Source organism: Triticum urartu, chromosome 5 (genome assembly GCF_003073215.2).
Source record: "Triticum urartu cultivar G1812 chromosome 5, Tu2.1, whole genome shotgun sequence".
In the NCBI taxonomy this organism is placed as follows: Eukaryota; Viridiplantae; Streptophyta; class Magnoliopsida; order Poales; family Poaceae; genus Triticum; species Triticum urartu.
The window spans coordinates 533,890,907-533,897,711 of record NC_053026.1 but is presented as its reverse complement, the minus strand read 5'-3'; the positions used below and the strand labels follow the sequence as shown (position 1 = coordinate 533,897,711).

The following is a 6,805-nucleotide window of genomic DNA, read 5'->3' as shown; positions in this document are numbered from 1 at the left end:
CTCGTCGTTCTTTCAGCCTTTGATCACTGATAGTACTTCCCGACCGCTCCGCTTCGGAAAATTCCTTTCCAATAATGCGCTCATAGTTTCCTTTCGGCGGAGACTTGGGTGGTTTTGTCAGGGCAGCCACAGTGCGCTTTGCTTTCACCGGATCTACCTTCTCCTCCGGAGGTGGATGTTTCTTTGCTTTCACCCCTTCAAAGGAGTTCCTCACTTCTTCTCGCGTGATCTCGGCGTTCTCCTCTGGGGTCCTCTTGTAAGGTAACTTCTCTGGAGTCTTCAGAGAAGGACCGAATCTGTATGTCCTCCCGCCTCTGGCTGTACTACTAGACGCCAGCAGAGCAGACGGAGCGGTTGTCTTCTTTACTTGCTTACGAGGCGGAGGAGAAGGACTACGATGCGCCGGAGCAGCCGGAGCAGCGGTAGGTCTCTTCCGCCCTTGCTGACGAGGCGGAGAAGGAGGAGGCTGGCTGCTCGAGCGCGCCGGCGCAGGCGGAGAAGGAGGCGGAGTGCCGCCACGCGGCGGAGAAGGAGCCGGCCGAGTGCCCTGATCGTCACTCATCGGAGGAGGAGGCGGTGGAGGAGGCGGAGTGCCCTGACTCGCTGGAGGAGGAGGAGGAGGCGGAGACGTCCAGTTCGGAAGGTTGATGAGCTCCTTCCGCCATAGGCATGGAGTCTTCAGAGCAGAACCCAGCCGAGTCTCCCCTTCACCGGTAGGGTGGTCAAGCTGGAGGTCCTCAAATCCCTCCGTTATTTTATCCACCATCACCCTAGCATATCCTTCTAGAATCGGCCGGCAGCGAAAAGTTGCGCCGGGTCCAGTAGGAAAAACAGAGCCAACAGCCGCCTTGACCTTCGTATTAATCCATTGCGTCATAAGGTGGCAATTTTGAGACTCCGTGATAGCATCCACGGGATAGCTGAAAGGAGCCGTCAAGACATGCTCGGGCTGAAGCAGCTCGATGGAAGCCACGCTGCTTCTCCGCTGAGATGGCGGGGTAGCTTCGGGGGAAGCTTCGACAGTTCGTTTGCTGCGATTTGCTTCTCGTTCCTCTATCGCTTCTACCCTAGCGTGCAGCGCCTGCAGTTGGGTCTGCTCCACTTTCTTCCTCCTCTCGTGGCATTTGTAACCGCCTGCGTCCGGAAACCCAACCTTCCACGGAATGGAGCCTGGCATGCCTCGTGTCCGTCCAGGGTGCTCAGGATTCCCGAGGGCCATTGTGAGCTCGTCGTTCTCTCTGTCTGGAATGAACGTCCCTTGCTGCACTGCTTCGATATACTGCTGAAGCTTCTTGACTGGTATGTCCATTTGGTCGTTCGTCCAAATGCACTTCCCTGATACAGGGTCCAAGGTTCCGCCAGCCCCGAAGAACCAAGTCCGGCAACAGTCTGGCCAGTTAATTGTCTCTGGTTCAATCCCTTTATCAACCAGATCATTCTCAGTCTTAGCCCACTTAGGCCGGGCTACACCTGACCCCGTGCGATGGTGATGCTTCTTCTTCGCATCCCTTTGCTTGTTTGTCGCCGACATCTTCTTACTCTTTTTCGATGTCTTGTGGGCCACAAATGCGGGCCAATGATCTCTGATCTTCTCATATCTGCCCTTGAATTCTGGTGTCTCTTTATTTTTGACAAACTTATTCAGCTCTTTCTTCCACCTCCTGAATAGTTCTGCCATCATCTTAAGAGCAAAAGACTTGATTAATTGCTCTTTAACTGGCTTTTGTGGATCATCCTCTGTCAGTAGGGTGAAATTTGACTTCAGCTCAGTCCAAAGATCATTTTTCTGCATATCATTGACATAAGACACCTCAGGGTCTTCTGTAGCCGGCTTTAACCATTGCTGGATGCTGATCGGGATCTTGTCTCTAACCAAACCCCCGCACTAAGCAACAAATGCGCTCTTTGTCTGGAGGGGTTCAATCGGTTGGCTGTCGGGCGCGATTGCTATGATCTCAAACTTTTCATCCGAGCTCAACTTTTTCTTCAGGCCTCGTCTCTTTACCAAAGTTGTGCTCGATTCGGAGGGCTAGAAAAAAGAACAAAGACTTAATTAATATGTGTACATACCAAAACAATGAATGCATCAATTAGCTAGTCAGTAGAAGCTTAACTAATATATATACCTGGCCGGACTCAGTTCGGTCACCGGAGACGTCATCACGGTCTCCTTCTTGCACCGGCATTGGGTCACCGGAGCCGTCCTCACGGTCTTCTTGCACCGGCATTAGGTCACCGAAGCCATCATAATCATAGCCAGCTGCTTCCAGACCATCGGTGTCGTTGAGAAACAACGAGCAGACGGCATCACTTCCTCATGCGATTATGTCCCCCAACAACTCTTCTTGTACTTCGTCTCGGGCGGTGTCCATAGTTTCTACAAATATTTATAACATGGCAATTATTATTCAAACATGACAGATGGATATATTAGTGGCAAACGTAGAACTAATATTAATTAGTGGCCTCGACGCTGCTTCTCTAGGGTTTGGGGTGGCCTCGACGCTGCTTCTCTAGGATTAGGGGTGGCCTCGACAACGCTTCAAGGATAAAAAAAGAAGAGAAAGAAGAAAAAAAAGGAGAAGAAAGGATAGAAGAGTAGAACTTTCTTCTCCTCTTTTTTCTACTCCTCTATCCTTTCTTCTCCTCTTTTTTTTCTTCTTCCTCTTCTTTTTTTATCGGGAACGAGGGTCGTCGAGGGTCACCGAGCGGTAGAGGAAACCCTAAATAGCAAGTATCGTGGGTGTGAGATACATGTGGCCGTCGGTGTCGGACACTACATCCACGTCCCACAAGTGACGTGGGCGTTGAAGCCCGCGTCACTTGAGGGACGTGGATATAGTGTCCGACACCGACGGCCACATGTATCTCACACCGACGATACTTACTATTTAGGATATATCGACCCCCCCTCGTGTTGAAGTTATCCGGAGGTGGTATATATATCGACCCCCCCCTCGTGTTGAATGGTACTACGTACAGATTTCTAGATAATATTTAGATCTTTTGATTGGGAGTGAATAAGAGTATCACTTTAAGTTTGTACATGTTCCAAGTTAATATGTCACTGCCGCTAGTTGATGGTTAAGCGGCTTCTCAAAAGATGATTTTTCATTTGTGCTGAATTTCATATACACTGCTCTTTTTTTACAGATCTGCATGTATCCATCTTTTCTCATTTGTTACAGAACATATTTGGCTGCGCTTCATGGGTTTCAGGTTGATTTGAGTGGGCATTAGGGATGAAAACAGTCTTTTTTCCACCATAGGCATTTGCCTTACGTTTTGCTAGTAGCGCAAAAATTCATGTTAACTTATACAGCACATCCCATAATGCACGTGTAGGATATATCTCAACACAACGTACGTAGTGGTGCAATGAGCTTAGTTAGTTACAATGTTAGAAGAGAAGATATTTCACAATCTCAAGGGGGGCTAGTTTCTACAGAGAAAATTGAGAGTTTTTGTTAAACCATGAATCTTCGGGAAGCATCAAAACTTATCGAAGATTCTTTGTTTAATAGACCAGCGACAAGTTACACACATTTTTTCATGTACCAACATATTGTGCCTCGGATCTTGACCGTTTGCGTGTCAAATCAGGTAGCTATATTCGGAACTAGTCTCTACTCCTAATGGAGCAGTTGGTAGTTTCGCTTCCAGGTTTTTTTTGTCTCACCTTCTATTGTTTTTTTAGTACCTTCTCCCACCTCAAACTTAACCACCACAAACCGAAAAAACCTCATGTTGAAGCCCCAACCCGCACCATGTATGTACGACCGAAAAAAGACCTACGATGGTTAACCAACGAAAAAAGACCTACAAAAACTAACCAGCGACAAAAAAACCCTAAACCTATCGCCCGTATGTACGATCGACGACTCCTGCCCTCGAGCGAGGTCTCCCTTCGCCGCCGCCGCTCCACCCAGAGCTGCCCTCTTCCCCGCTGGCGCCGCCCCCTTCCCTCCCACCCCGAGCCGCCGTCTTCCCCGCCCGCGCCGCTCTCTTCCCCGCCGGCGCTGCCCTCCACTCACCTTCTGTTCTTCAAGCGGGGACGCCCTAGATCGAGTCGAGCAAGTCAGCGGGGCAGCGGCCAGATCCGCCACGGCCACATCTCGTCGAGACAGGCTCCACCGGGAGAGGTAGATCGAGGCGGCGGGCACCGTGTGCGTCTTGTCTCTTGGGACGCCGCTCCGACCTGATCCGGCCAGGAGGCAGCCTCCGTGTGCGGCAATGAGGGCGGCGGCCGGCTGCCCGAAAGGTCGATCTGATTATGCCTCGTCACACCCCTTCCCTGGTAAAGAGCCAAGCTCCTCGCATCTCTGCTCCACTGGATTCACTTTCTTGGCCTAGGCTTTCAATTTTTTCAGGGCTGCACTTTCTTTGCCTGTTAAGCAATTGATATACATAGTGGAGCAAGAATTAACACCATGGAAGGGGAGAAATACAGTACAGGCACTACGTATTTTAAATTTTGCATGTGGGCTCAGGCGTGGCAGCGTCAGCGGCCTCCGACGCTCCTCGGCTCAACCGCCGCCGACCTACCATGCCCACGATCCTCGCGAGCAGTGTCACTCCTTCCCCTCACCGTGGTACCTTCCTCTTGCGTGTTACTTTTTTTTCTTCTGAACATGCAGTTGTTTTGGTCCACCATTGTTCTCATAAAAGTACATTCTTAAGGATGAGCAAACTTCTGTGATGTTGTGACACGAAGTATTTAACTGCTAAGTGCCTGATGCCTTGATGTCTTACTTTAAATTTGTTTTACATGCATGAGCAGGACTTCACACTAGGATGGGAGCAACCTGCATCTTTCGAATGTACTGAACTAATAAATAACTAGGTACTTTTGAATTGAATATCCTCCAGCAATTGGCGTCAGCATTGACTACGCCACTGTCAAATGCATGTTTGTTTAATCATAATGATTTCTTCATCCCTTTAGTTAGAAGAATCAAAAGCAGTTAATAAGCTTCTAAGCTCTTTAGTCTGCATTTTCTTTGTAGTTCCTTTTTTATTCAGATTGTGCAGCGTCAATGGTCTCTACCCTGAAGAGTCAAGATTACATTGTTACTGACTTGCAAGGCTCTATTATGTTTCGAGGCGAAGAAGTATTTACCTCTTGAGTTGTTGATCATTTTCTTTGGCTTGACTCTATATGCAACCCTTTCGTACCATTTACCTACATTAACTTGAGCAATAATATCTCTACCATTTACTTTACTGTTAATTACAGAAGACGATAAAACCAATGAGTTAACTAAGCAAGATTTGCAGGTGCAATGGATTGATTGATTTATGAATCAATCACAGCTGCTAGAAGAAGAAAGAATCAGGCGTGCATCATGGATGATGGATCTTAGAGTGCGGGGTGAGAACAAAGGTGATTTATCGGAGTGATATAAGCAAACTCAGGCACGTTCCCTTTCCTCACATTTTGAAGATCCAATTAGAATGGATCTATTATTAGTAGCATCGTCATCTTCAAATCCAATGTTTTTTGACACCACTCCTGTGTTTGTCTCTTCCAAACTAATCTGGTTTTAACAGTAGATCATTACTATTTTCACCGTGTGTGGCTGAGGATCAAGGTCGATAAACCGCTGAAGAATGTTGTTTCTATGATACGAGATGGCAAGCGCTAAATCTACAGGGTTAAATGTGAGAAACTTCTGGATTGGTGCGCCGTATGCGGCATGTTGGGTCACCAGTACAAGGAGCATGGAACCGGTATACATCCACCTTCTGCTTTGGTCTTCAAGGACCTGAAGGCAACCTGGGCAATGCGTAACAGCCAGGGGCCGAGAGGCGGACGTGGCCGTAGGGGCGGACCACGCGGTGGCCGAACTGGGGGGTGCGGTGCAGATTCTCAAGCCGGGGGTCCAGAAGGGCGGGAAGACGAGGATACAGACATGGACTTGGTGATGCTTGACACAGAGGGGAATAGGAAGAGAGCGCCTGACCAGAGGCTCTCTTTGGAAGCGCCAAACACGGGAACGACTGCTATAGCACAGGGGAACACCTTGGTGTCGCCCTCCACTGTTGCTCCTCCAAGCCCAAGCAAAAACAAGACCCGAAGAGAACCAAGCTAGTGCTGGAAATTGTGAAGAACAATATGTCCAAGCAAGCAGGACAGAGGAAGGGTGATACAAAGTTGGCGGGCTCCTTTGAGGGGCGCCGCCGAGCCCAATGAGTGTCTTCTGTTGGAACTGCCGTGGAGCGGGCAAAGCCGCGACAGTTCGAGAGCTTCGCGATTTTGCGAGGCAATTTGCCCCTACCCTTTTGTGTATTGTTGAAACACAAATAGAAGGTGCTAGGGTAGAAGCATTAGCTGGAACTTTGGGTTTTGATAACTCTTATGCCGTTGATAGTCAAGGTAGAAGTGGCGGAATAGGTTTGTTTTAGAATAATGCAATAAATATTGATATTCTTGGTTACTCTCGTTATCACCTGGATGTTTCGGTGGAGGAACAGGGTAAGGACAAGTGGAGGATGACATGCATATATGATGAGGCACAAACACACGTGAGGCATGAGACTTGGACAGTTTTGAAAAACATTAGCACTTTGAGCTCCCTCTCTTGGCTCTGTATTGAGGATTTTAAAGAAGTGCTGCATCCAGATAAACACCAAGGAGTAGGTCAGCGCAGTAATGCTCAAATCCAAGTGTTCCAGGATGCGGTGGATGTTTGCATGTTGCTAGATTTGGGGTATAAAGGAAATTTCTGGACATTTGAGAAAAAAGTTTCAGGAGGAAGTTACACTAAATGCAGACTTGACAGAGCACTTGTCAACGCCACGTCAG

At 48.4% G+C, this 6,805-nt stretch overlaps 1 long non-coding RNA gene across 1 annotated transcript; it reads left to right on the top strand.

The window, feature by feature from the left end:
* Window positions 1-3,846: 3,846 nt before the first annotated feature.
* LOC125556621 lies at window positions 3,847-5,585 on the top strand. Its single transcript, XR_007305154.1, has 3 exons — window positions 3,847-4,297; window positions 4,371-4,592; window positions 5,278-5,585. It is a non-coding gene; the product is annotated as an uncharacterized LOC125556621 (long non-coding RNA).
* Window positions 5,586-6,805: the final 1,220 nt, after the last annotated feature.